This window comes from Tursiops truncatus, chromosome 3, assembly GCF_011762595.2.
Source record: "Tursiops truncatus isolate mTurTru1 chromosome 3, mTurTru1.mat.Y, whole genome shotgun sequence".
NCBI lineage: Eukaryota > Metazoa > Chordata > Mammalia > Artiodactyla > Delphinidae > Tursiops > Tursiops truncatus.
The window spans coordinates 43,006,423-43,019,036 of record NC_047036.1 but is presented as its reverse complement, the minus strand read 5'-3'; the positions used below and the strand labels follow the sequence as shown (position 1 = coordinate 43,019,036).

General features: G+C 41.3%; 1 long non-coding RNA gene across 1 annotated transcript in view; it reads left to right on the top strand.

The window, feature by feature from the left end:
- Positions 1 to 9,424, top strand: part of LOC109549123 (uncharacterized) — a 60,272-nt gene extending 50,848 nt beyond the window's left edge. The window contains exons 9-10 of the long non-coding RNA XR_004526127.2: positions 3,958 to 4,080; positions 6,473 to 9,424. This is a non-coding gene — a long non-coding RNA (uncharacterized lncRNA). The remainder of the gene's footprint in view (positions 1 to 3,957; positions 4,081 to 6,472) is intronic.
- Positions 9,425 to 12,614: the final 3,190 nt, after the last annotated feature.

The window sequence follows — 12,614 nt, the reverse complement described above, 5'->3', positions numbered from 1 at the left end:
ACCTTTTGCTGCGGACATGTAAGATCTGTTCAATAAATCACTGCTGTCTCTGTCGCTGTCTCCGGCCTCTTTCTTCTGTCTCAGGGCTGGGCAACTACAAGGCTTGCAGGTCTGCCGGTGTAGCCCAACAACATGACATTCCCAGAAGCTAAGTGGTCAGGGTCACTTATCTAGATTCTTTTGTGATTATCATTTTCCTTTTTTTTCTGTAATTGATTAGGAGAAGGATAAGTAACAAGTTGGGAGCAGCAGTAAGATAAAGGAGCTGGAATAAATATGATTGGTTCCTTCTTTGGCCTTTTCTCCTGCCCCTACTTTCACCTACTGATACCTGGACCAGAGGGAGGGCTGAACCCCATTGGCAAAGACAGACAGCCTGGAGCACCCTGAGAACTTCTGATACCTGAGGCCTTTTGACACCGAAGATGTGGACTCCAGAAACAGGGGAGGTCTGGGTGATGTTACAGTGAAGGCTCCCTGGCTCCCAGAGACTTGGAGCCAAAGCTGCATGAACTCTTATACTAATCGGCTGAAGATCAGATGTTGCTAGACGATGACCCTGAAATCTATGGTTTCCACTGCAATATTAACACTCCCTGAGTGACTAAGGGTAAGACACCTATCTTCCTGTAGTTTCAAGTTTCCCCACACATACAATGAGGAAAACATGCTAATCTATCTACCAGGGAGGTATTGTGAGACCAACTAACATGTTCCTACCTATTGGTAAAAGCAAAAACAGAAAAATGCTTATACCTCAGCTATATTCTTTGGATTAGAATATACTGCCATTTTCTCAGTGGTTAAGAATCTGCCTGCCAGTGCAGGGGAGGTTCGATGCCTGGTCTGGGAAGATCCCACATGCCGTGGAGCAACTAAGCCCATGTGCCACAACTACTGAGCCTGTGCTCTAGAGCCTGCACACCACAACTACTGAAGACCGTGCACTCTAGGGCCCATGTGCTGCACCTACAGAGCCCACGTGCTGCAACTACTGAAGCCTGTGCGCCTAGAGCCCATGCTCCGCAACAAGAGAAGCCACCACAATGAGAAGCCCGTGCACTGCAACAAAGAGTAGCTCCCGCTTGTCGCAACTAGAGAAAGCCTGTGCAGAGCAACGAAGACCCAATGTAGCCAAATATATATATATATATATATATATACTGCCATTTTTAACTTCATATTTCTAGGCACCTATCCACCATTACAAACACCCAGGAATTCTAGAGTTTGTAATTCTGTAACTATAACTTTAATACATGTACCTATAATTCAACCTTCTGCCTAACAAGCAGTCCACAAATATTTGTTGACTGAATGGTGGGTGATGAATCAATTGATTAAATGAAGGCACTTTCAAAATCAGATATACCACTAATAAATAAAATCACAATGTGTTATTCTAAATGAATAACTCAGTGACTATTTCCTAAACTGAATTAATTAGCATAGTCTACAACAACCCTGCATTAGAGATATTAAATATGTGAAATACGTAATAAATTTCCAAATTAATCAATTTACTCACAGCTGAGTTTGAGGCAACAGAAACAGAAAAAGTGACAATCATGTTAATGAGATCTAGTGCTTCTTGCTATGCTCTGGCCAGAGGAATGTAATCCCCAAACCTCCTACTCTGCTGTACTTTTTCTTGTTTTCCATAGCATTTAACCTCTTCCAACATAGTATATAACTGATATATATTATGTAAACCACCTGGCTCTTGGAGTTCACAGCTATATGGTGAAATACATTTGACCCTTGAAAAATGAGGGGGTTAGGGATGCCGACCCACCATGCACTTGAATGTCTGAGTTTAACTTTACAGTTAGCCTTCCACATCCAAGGTTCCACATCTGCAGATTCAATCAACTGCAGATCATGTAGTGCTATTTATTGGGGGAAAAAAGTGTATATGTTTAAACCTATGTTGTTCAAGGGTCAACTGTATCAGTTTTCTTTAAACTTCTACCTTTTTTTCCGTATGGTCTAATACTTGGTAATCCAAGAGGCTACTGGATTACAGGGCCCAGAAAGAAGCTCATTATTTAAAATATGCAGATTTTAGGTGACCACAAATTTAACCTGTATATAATGTGTTCCTGAAAACCCCAAACCAATGGTATATTGTACGGCCCACAAGAAGACATGGAATCTAACTTATAGAAAATAATGTTTTAATGTATTCTGCATTGGTCAGAATGAATTTAGAATATTATATTTTCAGTTCTAGACAACATTATTTTGATGAGACAGATCCAAGCTGGAGTGATCTCAAAAGGGGCAGGCTGGACTGCAATCAGATAAAGAAAATGGAAGTCACTGTGAATTTTCATTTTAAAGACTGTGTTAGGATGGGCATGATAGCTGAGACCTCTGGTATTGAAAAGGCAGTCCATACAGTCTGTCTTCGTCAGCTCAGATTGCTATAACAAAATACTGTAGACTGAGTGGCTTAAATGCAGAAATTTATTTCTCACAGTTCTGGAGGCTAGAAGTTCAAGATCAAGGTGCCAGTCTATTCAGCTTCAGGTGAGAGCTCTCTTCCTGGCTTGCAGATGGCTGTCTTCTCACTGAGTCCCCACATGGCCTTTCCTTGGTGCATGAAATGGAGAGAGAGAAAGATCTTTTTCTCCTTATCTTCTGATGATACCACCAATCCTATCAGATTAGGATGCTACGCTTATCATCTCATTTAATCTTAATTACTTCCTAAAATCTCTATCTCCAAGTACAGTCACATTGGGGGTTAGGGGTTGAACATGCAAACTTGGGGAAGATACAGTTTAGTCCATAGCATAGTCTATAGTCCTCTAAAGTAAACATTTTGGGAGACACGTTGTAACTCACTGTAAGAAATGTTTCTGGTGAAAACTGTTCAACAATGAAACCAATTGCTCACCCTTTGAGGCTGTTGCCTTTCTATCACTGGCAACAGTAACTCAGTTTAAAGAACCTTTTCTCACTGGTGTTGGAGGGGAGATTACTACAATGAACGGCAGTTTAGAGCAGAAGACTACTAGGCTCTCTCCAACTCAAAAATTCTACCATGTTTAAACTTTTAAAACGTTGCTATTCTACTAGGTTCAGCCCAAATTGTCCTTCTCTCAAAGGACTGAAACCATATGTGGCTATTTTGGCATAAGAAGAAACTAGCAAAAGGCTTAGAACAACAAAATTCAAACAATCTTGGATTAAGTAAAATTTCACAATTCTTGGTTTTGCCAAGAGCAATGAGATGTCTGTGACTATCATCTGGATTTTGCTTGAGTTTGTGATTTTGTGTGGGGTTGGAAGTGGTTGAAGTAAACACTTAATCTGCATCCCCAACACTGCTTGTTATCAGTTTCTTAAGAAACTCAAGAGGTTAAACCAGATTATATGAATAAGGTTGGAGGTATCTAATATGTAAGATCATGTCAAATCTAGGCTTTGGCAACCTTTAGGTAGGAAAAGCTAAGAAAAAGCTACTAGGTTAAGAAAGAGAAACAGGAATATTCTTTCACTGCTTTTCTTCCAGAAATTACATGGCCTCCTACTATGCCAGATGTAGTAAATTTTCAACAAAAACGTTTAGTTCTGGATGAAGCAGAAATACTTGGCAACCAACACTGTTTATTAATTCTGAATTCTCTTTTACTGTGAGCTGCATTATGGTCAAAGTTTTTAAAATATGATATTTTAGCTTGATATAAAATATGTTTCATATTTTCATAAAAATTGTAAGTCGATGACTGTAAGACATAAAATGAGTTATTTGCAATTGATGCCTTACTGTTCAGTAAAATGAATTATACTGTTAAGAACGTTAAGCAAAAAGGATATCAAAAGCTGTATTTACAATGAGTAGAGAACACTTTCCATATAAATTAAGAGCAATGCTCCTAACACACATCAGTCAGGATCCAACAGTGTAAAATATGGTTGATACTGATGGCCATTTCTTCTCTCTTTTAGATCCTTGGACACAGGACAAAGAAGAGATCTCCCAACTGGAAGACATATTTTATTGATGAATCCTAGCCCGTGCTCACTTGTAGAGAAGGATCTCTGTCTTCAACTAAAGCACCTTATAGTCAGGTAATCATGTAATTTATATGTGAAAGTGACCAGGGCACTTTTGAGAGTAAAGGGGACATAATTACACTGGCTTAACAGACATAAAGAGGAGCTGTGCCAGGCAAACCAGGACATTTGGTGGCCTTATCCGTAGGAGACATTGTGATTGAGGCCCCAACCTCCATTCCACCCCCAAATGATTATTCTAAGATAGTGGTCCTCGAAGTGAGGTCCCAGACCAGCAGTACTAGCATCACATGGTAACTTGTTAGAAATGTAAATTCCAACCCGAAACCTACTGAATCAGAAACTCTTAGGTAGAACAAGGTGGCAATATGTGTTTGTACGAGCCCTCCAGGTGATTCCAATGCAGACTAAAGTCTGAGATCCACTGGTGTAAGCCAATCATAATATTCCATTTCCTTCAATGACGGGTTTGCAAACAGACAGGCCTAGAGCCAGTTTGAGCCCATGAAATACAAAGAGAGGTTAGTTGGAGATTTCTGGGAAAGATAAATCAATCTCTCTTTTGTTGGATGTGAGCAGGGAATATATTGCCTGACTGTTGGAGGTGACTCTAGGAACTGTAAAGCAGAGACATGAAAACCTGGCACTGTTTAGCTGCTGGATCAAGCCATCCAGAAGCTCACCCAACCTCTGGACTATGTGTGTAGAAGCCATTTCTGTTTCAACTAGCTGAAAGCATCCTTACACACTAGCGCTCATTCCCACTTTTCTTGAACCTACCTTGGCACTATACCTTCTCCTACAATGCTATCCTTTCTCACATTTCTCCCTTCAATCCCCACTCCTTTTCACGTAGTCAAATTCCATCCCTCCTTCAAAGTCCAATTCACTCCCTCCTTCATAAAGGTCATCCTGACTGCTCTACTCCAAATTGTCTGCTCCTCTTTTGAAGTCACTTACCTTCTGAGCTACTGATCTGTTTTCACCATATCCTACCTTCTACTGCTTTCTCTTATGTCTAAGTACCTTATTGTGTGTAGATACCCGGCACCTGGCTTAGTGGGTGGCATCCCAGCAATGCTCAGGAAATATTTCCTATAGATGGTGATTCCCTTGGTCCATGGAGATGGGAGTTGGTGTGCTACCAGTTGCTGCCACTGTTCCCCATCCCCAGCTTACAGATGTTCCTTGGCTATGACCACCACACCAAACCCTGCCTTAATTACAACTCTAATCCTGCTGTGGCCTAAAACTAGAGTTAGACAACTTTATGACATTTATTAGCTGGAATCTCCAAGAGCAAAAAGACACAGGTTACCAGATAAATGCTTGGTCACCTTCACAGGACAGGCCATTACGGCACTGAGGCAGGTCTATGTGGTGAGTAGGAAGTGGAGTTTCTAGATCATCATTAGCACCCAACCCCCTTCTCTGCATTTGCTTTCTTCAGAAACAGGATCCCACCAGTGGTGCTGTGTTTGATGGCAGGGAGCTAAAGGTGTGAGGCACATAAGACAGAGACCACTCGGGCTCCTGAGACAGTATAGCTTAGTGTTTGGGGATGTACGTTTTAGAATCAGACTACCTGGGTTTGACTCTTGGTGAAGACTGCTGTCTACTTATAATCTTGGGCAAGTTATTTATCTTCTCTGACTCTCAGTTTCCTCATTTGTAAAATGGGGATAATAATCATACCTATCTCATTTTCTGACATGAGAAATAAATAAGATCATATAGGTCAAATACTTGGCATCATGCCTGACACACGGTAAGCACTCAGTAGGTAGCAGTTACTGTTAGGAGCCCAACCTCTCTGTCGCTCAGTGCTGGCTTCCCTCCTCCCTGTGGCTGTAGGAGGTGAAGGGCCTAATATTCCCCTGTTCACGGGCAAGGCGGTGAATGAGCGTGAAGAGAGAAAACAAGTCTCAGGTGCGGCTAGGCTATCAGGCTTGGCCCTGGCTTTCTGCCGGCAGCTGTGGTTTAAATGCAAACACTACCAGTATCCTCCTCAGCACCACACTTCCCACCACCATCTCCCCACCCACCAGCCTATCACAGCAAGTCACACACAAAGCAAGGAAGTTCTGCAGCTAATAGTAACTCCCTACATCTCCCTAGTGCTTTATGGTCTTTCTGTCATTTGGTTCTCGTACCATCCCTGTGCAGTACCCAGGGGCAGCCTTTGTTAGTCCCACGTTGCCCATTAGGAAAGTGAAATTTGGAGTGATTATGCGCCTTGCCAAAGGCTGCATAGTCAGGAAGTTACAGAGCCAGGACTCAGAGATGTTCTGACCCCAACTTAGTCATCTGCCCACCCTCTTCACAGTCCATATGCCCTGTGCGTAGAATGAGGTTTTCCAAAGGAAAGCATAATGTGTATTTCTACATGTAAGATTATTTTAGCCCAATTGTAGAATAGTAAAAATCTTCTCACCTTCCTCTCCAGGATCCTTTGCTGGATGTTCAAGTATGCATACGGTTCCCAAGAAAAAGAGGGGACACATCTGTCTTTCAGTTAGTTATCCGAAAAGTATTTATTGTTATGCCTTAACCCTGAGCAGTAACCAAATCCTATTTAACTTGAGTGTTTGCCCAGATCTCTACCTCTTACATTTATTCAAACCAAAGTTTCCATATTTGACTATGTACAGTGATTCTTTTCCTTCCCTTCACATTCAAGGAAGGAACCTGACGTGTTTGGAAAGATTTGGAGAGCTGGGGTCACAACACTGTGAATTCACTGTAACAAGGAAGATTCCGAGCACTTGTTTGAAGTAGAGAATCTTAACAGTGTGAATTGTGTTAAGCTAGCAACTCTGGGTTAGGACAACTAATCCTTGTGCAGAAGTTTTGTTTTCAAATTGGCTAGCAACTAAAGATGTGGCCATCAATGAGACAATCAGTCTTTGTCTCTGAGTTATCCATACACACTAAGTGGTGGAAAGAGTCTGGGCTTCAGTGCCTTACAGACCTGGCTTACAATCCTGGCTCTGACATTTACCAGCTCTGTGCCCTTGAGTAAGTTCCCTAGCCTCTCTGAGCTTTGATTTCATCTGTAAAATGGGAGATTAATACCAACTCTCCAGACTGGTGGAAGGATTAAGTTATCTTAAGGTGAATACCTGGCACATAATGCATGATTAATAAATGGTGGGTATAATTTCTCATCCTAAGCAATTAACAAGAATTATACCATGGTAATGTTTTCTAAACAGTATCCTTACAGATAATACGATTTATGATATCAGAACAATCCCTCTCTGACCTCCATCAGGCTCAGCCAGTTACTCAAAAACCTCAGTTATTTACAGACAAAAGACTGTATCTCGATGTAATGGGATCACTTGAAGATTTAATGTCAGACCCAGGCTGCTCCACGTCGTTTGGTCCTATGTCACACTTACTTGTGACAGTGGTAAGAGCCTGGGACTGTGCTTTGTCATCCTAATTCTGCCATTAATTATTTATTTGAATCAGGGACAATTAGAGGCAGAGCAGGTCCCAATTTTGTCATCTGTAAAATATGAAGGTTGGATGTACAGTCAAATTTCTGGTGTATCTACCAATTCTCAGAAGTTATGATTCTGGAATCTGGAAGGAATCCTGCCTTGACTACTTGACAAGTGGGGAGCAAGAACTAAAAAGGTCAAAAAAATCTACCCCATCATTACCAAGGGCACCAATTAAACAAACTGCTGTATGTGTGTCTGTCTGTCTGTGTGTAAAATAGGGGTAGATATTTATGTTTGTTTTTGTAAAATGGAGACTAGTACCAACATTTATGTTTTTGTTGTTATTTTGAGACCCCAAGCCACAGATCTCTACTAAGCTATGACAGTTTACTCGTCAGTCTGTAAGTCTTTGCATGATAAAGCTTAATAGTAATAATAATCATAATGACAATAATAACATACCTTAACATTTATAAAGTATTTTTCCACATAAATCAACTTTACATATACTATCTTATTTAGATTTCATAATAACTTGGGGTTTTGTTTGTTTGTTTTTTCGGTATGCGGGCCTCTCACTGTTGTGGCCTCTCCCATTGCGGAGCACAGGCTCCGGACGCGCAGGCTCAGTGGCCATGGCCCACGGGCCCAGCCGCTCCGCAGCATGTGGGATCTTCCTGGACCGGGGCACGAACCCGTGTCCCCTGCATCGGCAGGCGGACTCTCAACCACTGCACCACCAGGGAAGCCCCAACTTGGGTTTCTTTAAATAATTTTTATTGGAGTATAGTTGACTTACAATGTTGTGCTAGTTTCAGGTGTACAACAAAATGAATCAGATATATATATATATACACCTCCATTCTCTTTCAGATTCTTTTCCCATATAGGTTATTACAGAATATTGAGTTCCCTGTGCTATACAGTGGGTCCTTATTAGTTATCTATTTTACATACAGTAGTGTGTATATGTTAATCCCAATCTCCTAATTTATCACTTCCCCCATGTTTCCCCTTTGGTAACCATAAGTTTGATTTCGAGATCTGTGAGTCGGTTTCTGTTTTGTAAATAAGTCCATTTGTATCATTTTTTATTAGATTCCACATATAAGTGATATCATATGATATTTGTCTTTCTCTGTCTGACTTACTTCACTTAGTATGATAATCTCTAGATCCATCCATGTTGCTGCAAATGGCATTATTTCATTTTTTTTATGGCTGAGTAAAATTCCATTGTATATATGTACCACATCTTCTTTATCCATTCATCTGTTGATAGACATTTAGGTTGCTTCCATGTCTTGGCTATTGTAAATAGTGCTGCAGTGAACACTGGGGTGCCTGTATCTTTTTGAATTATGGTTTTCTCAGGATATATGCCCAGGAGTGGGATTGCTGGATCATATGGTAGTTCTATTTTTTGTTTTTTAAGGAACCTCTATACTGTTCTTCATAATGGTCATAATAACTTGTTTTTGTTTTCGTTTTTAATATTTATTTATTTATTTGGCTGCGCCGGGTCTTAGTTGTAGCACGCAGTATCTTCGTTGCCATGTGCGGGATCTTTTAGTTGCAGCATGTGAACTCTTAGTTGCGGCATGTGGGATCTAGTTCCCTGACCAGGGATTGAACCCAGGCCCCCTGCATTGGGAGCATGGATTCTTAGCCACCGGACCACAAGGGAAGTTCCCCTAATAACTTGTTGAAAAAGATTATATTTCCATTTTACAGATGAGGAAATGGAGGTTCAGGTGAGACAAGTAACCCGCCTAAAGTTACTAGAGCTGGGCTTCCCTGGTGGCGCAGTGGTTGAGAGTCCGCCTGCCGATGCAGGGGACGCGGGTTCGTGCCCCGGTCCGGGAGGATCCCACATGCCGCGGAGCGGCTGGGCCCGTGGGCCATGGCCACTGAGCCTGCGCGTCCGGAGCCTGCGCGTCCGGAGCCTGCGCGTCTGGAGCCTGTGCTCCGCAATGGGAGAGGCCACAGTAGTGAGAGGCCCGCGTAACGCAAAAAAAAAATTTTTTTTAAATTAAAATAAAATAAAATAAAGTTACTAGAGCTGAGAAGTGGTAGAGTTATCTGGTCTTTTGTCTCTTCTCCAGTGACTCTTCTCAGACCCATAATCATAAACACCAAATCATTACCAATTTCACATCATGTAAAAGGTGTTTGCCTGCCTCTATTCACCTAACTGGTTGCTTCCACCAAGGCCCATCAGAACAGAAATCAGAGCCAACAGCTACCTACCCCTTGGCCAGTGCCTTGCACCCTCACACATAATGTGATCACTGTGAACTTCACTTAGAGACTAACACACAAAACGTCAAGTCATCTAAGGGCACAAAATAGCAATTAATAATTTTCTGTATTTGTATGGTTCCCTCTCCTAGAATGTTAGCTTTACAAATGCTATCATATAATTTCCCCCCAGGCAGTTTTACTGATGTGACCTGTTTCCTTATGTGTGAAAGGCTCAGGAAGAATATTGGAACTCATTACTTGCCTCAAAGAAGAAAATATTTTGCTTGGCACAATGTTGACTGTTAATCCACAGATTCAACCTAACTATTCTATTTAGAAAAAGCACAAATGAGTTTGGACCCACAAATTCAAGATCTAAAATATTCTGGCCAAATCCTAGTGAAATTGGCCCTCTTACAAGTGAAAATTCCAACCAAAAATGAAAAACACCTCACACAGAGGCGATATTGTATATCTTCAGAGGTTGATGCCAGGGCCACGATGAAGGTTTTCAGAGTCATACAGTGGCAGCTCCTTCCACCCATAATGTGCCATAATTCTAATTAATTTCTTCCCACTATTTGGTCTTTTTACCCAAGCTATAAAGTTTCTCAGGTCATGAAGGAGTATGTGTTGGTGTCTACAGTTTTTCTGTTGGGGGATGGTGGTGATAGGGTAAAGTAGGCCAAATACTGGTTGAGCCTACACTCTCCTCACCCTCTCCCCTCACAAACCAAACCCCAAAAGCCATGCAGAGAGGGGCTTGAGGCTTAGCTGTAGAAGAAGCAAGAGTAGTTGGGAGCAGTCAGGCAGCTGCCTCCTTCTGAGACGATACCCTGGCTAATTTGAAGTTACCATACCCTCCAGCTACGTCTACTGTCAATATCTATATCGATGGACTCTATTTGAAGATTTCATTGAGCTAATAAAAGCATGATGAGTGTAGTTAGTAAAATGAGCTTTTAACAACATGGGAAATTGCTTACACCATAATGGTAGATGAAGAAACAAAACAAAAAGTATATGCAAGTAAAAAATATTCTTAGAAAATATGAATACTTCTAGACCGTAGGAGCATGGGTGCCATGGACACCTGCCATTTCCTGCCCAGTGTACATTCTCCCTCCATGAAATAATTCCCTGTATTTGCTTTAGGGAACCACCCTCTCATTCTCAGACATGTGTCTGGTGTGAACCACAGAAGTGGGACCCAATGGACTGAAGCTAATCAGCTTAGCTCATTCCCTTTGCCATGGTTTGTGTGTGGACATGTAATCTAATTAGAGCCAATGAGACATGAAGAAATGTTTGCTAGAGCTTTGGGGAAAGGCAAGCTTCCACTTTTCCCCTATTAAAATGGTGTGGTAATGTTAAGTTTCAAACTTCTGCAGGTATTTTGTCACCACGGAATGGAAACATGGTAATGACCCAGGTGACCACTGAGTAGAGCCCAAGGCTCCAGCCATACTGTGGAAACACAGTAGAGAGACAGAGAGAAGACACATCCTTAGTGGCATCATTTGAGTTATTGGATCAAAGTTTTCCTGGAGCCTCTGGACTTCTCAGAAGTAGTATTGGGTTATTCTGTCACTTAGCATAAGGAGCCCTAGCTGATACAGAAATTGAGACTGACTGTACATATTTTAAATTATAAAAATAACTTTATACACTATAATTTATAAATAGCTGTTTTCAGAGTGTTTAAGAGCATAGTCTCAGGATTCAAGTCCCAGATTTTTCACACACAGTAATCCTTACTCATAGAAGTTACCACCATGACAGCCCTGATTTAGAGGGAACAACATGACAAAGCTTTGTGGGTAGAAAAGAATTTTCTCCAAAGCCTCTTTCATTACATTTTGATAAGCACAAAATAATGAAAATCATTAGAGGCATTTATGAGACATGTGGTGAGGTGACAATGTAGCATCATTAAAGAATATGACTTTCAGCAATAAAGACTTAGGTTTCAGTCCCCATGAACAGATTTCTAGCTGTGTGACCTCAGCCAGTTGTTTAAACCCTCAGAGCTTTTGCTTCCCCATATATAAAATGGGAATGACAACACTTTCCACATTGCAAGGATTAATTGGGATATAAAATACCTAATACAGTGAGTTCCTGTCACAAAGCTACACTCAAGAAAATGGTTGCTGTTATGACTACCCTTGTTATTCAGGCATCAAAAATTTGTCTCTGAGCAGTTAGAGGAAGCAGCACAATGTATTCCTACCTAGAAAAAACATCATTTTATCTTTTTTTTTTTTAAATCAAAATCACAGAGTAAATGGTTTTGAATAGTTTTCTGCATTTGAGGTTGGGTTCTTTAGCCCATCTACAGCTAGACGCTAGAGAGATTTAAAGACATACTCAGCTTCCTTCCCACCTCCTACCATTACAGGTAAACACACGGGAGCTATTGCTCATTCTTTCATTTCTTGTTCTGCGTTCATGCGTTTATGCATGCAGAAAAAGGCTGTATATGGAAAAACATCCACGATAATGATGTTAAGAGGTAAGAGGGTGTCGGAGAAAGGAAGGCATGAAGAAATAGCCAAAGCGGGAGAGACATGTAGCGGTGACCTTCCCTCCCACAGCTACACAACGCAGAACTGAGCTAGCCACCAAAAGAAGTTCAGTGCCAGGTAGCTTTTTTAGTTTTTCCCTTTATTTACCACAATAGAAAGTGTGGGCTACCTTGAATGTCACTGGGAAATTTTCTACATGACCTATGAGGCTCAGCCCCCAAGTCAATCAACCCCTGGGAAAATATCCAGTTCTAAGCTCTGGCCCCAGGTACTTGAAAGCAAGTTTTCATCTAGTTGATCTCTCCCTTCTCACTACCCACATGGCAGAAATCCGACTAAAGAAGTAGACACTCTTCATTCCAGT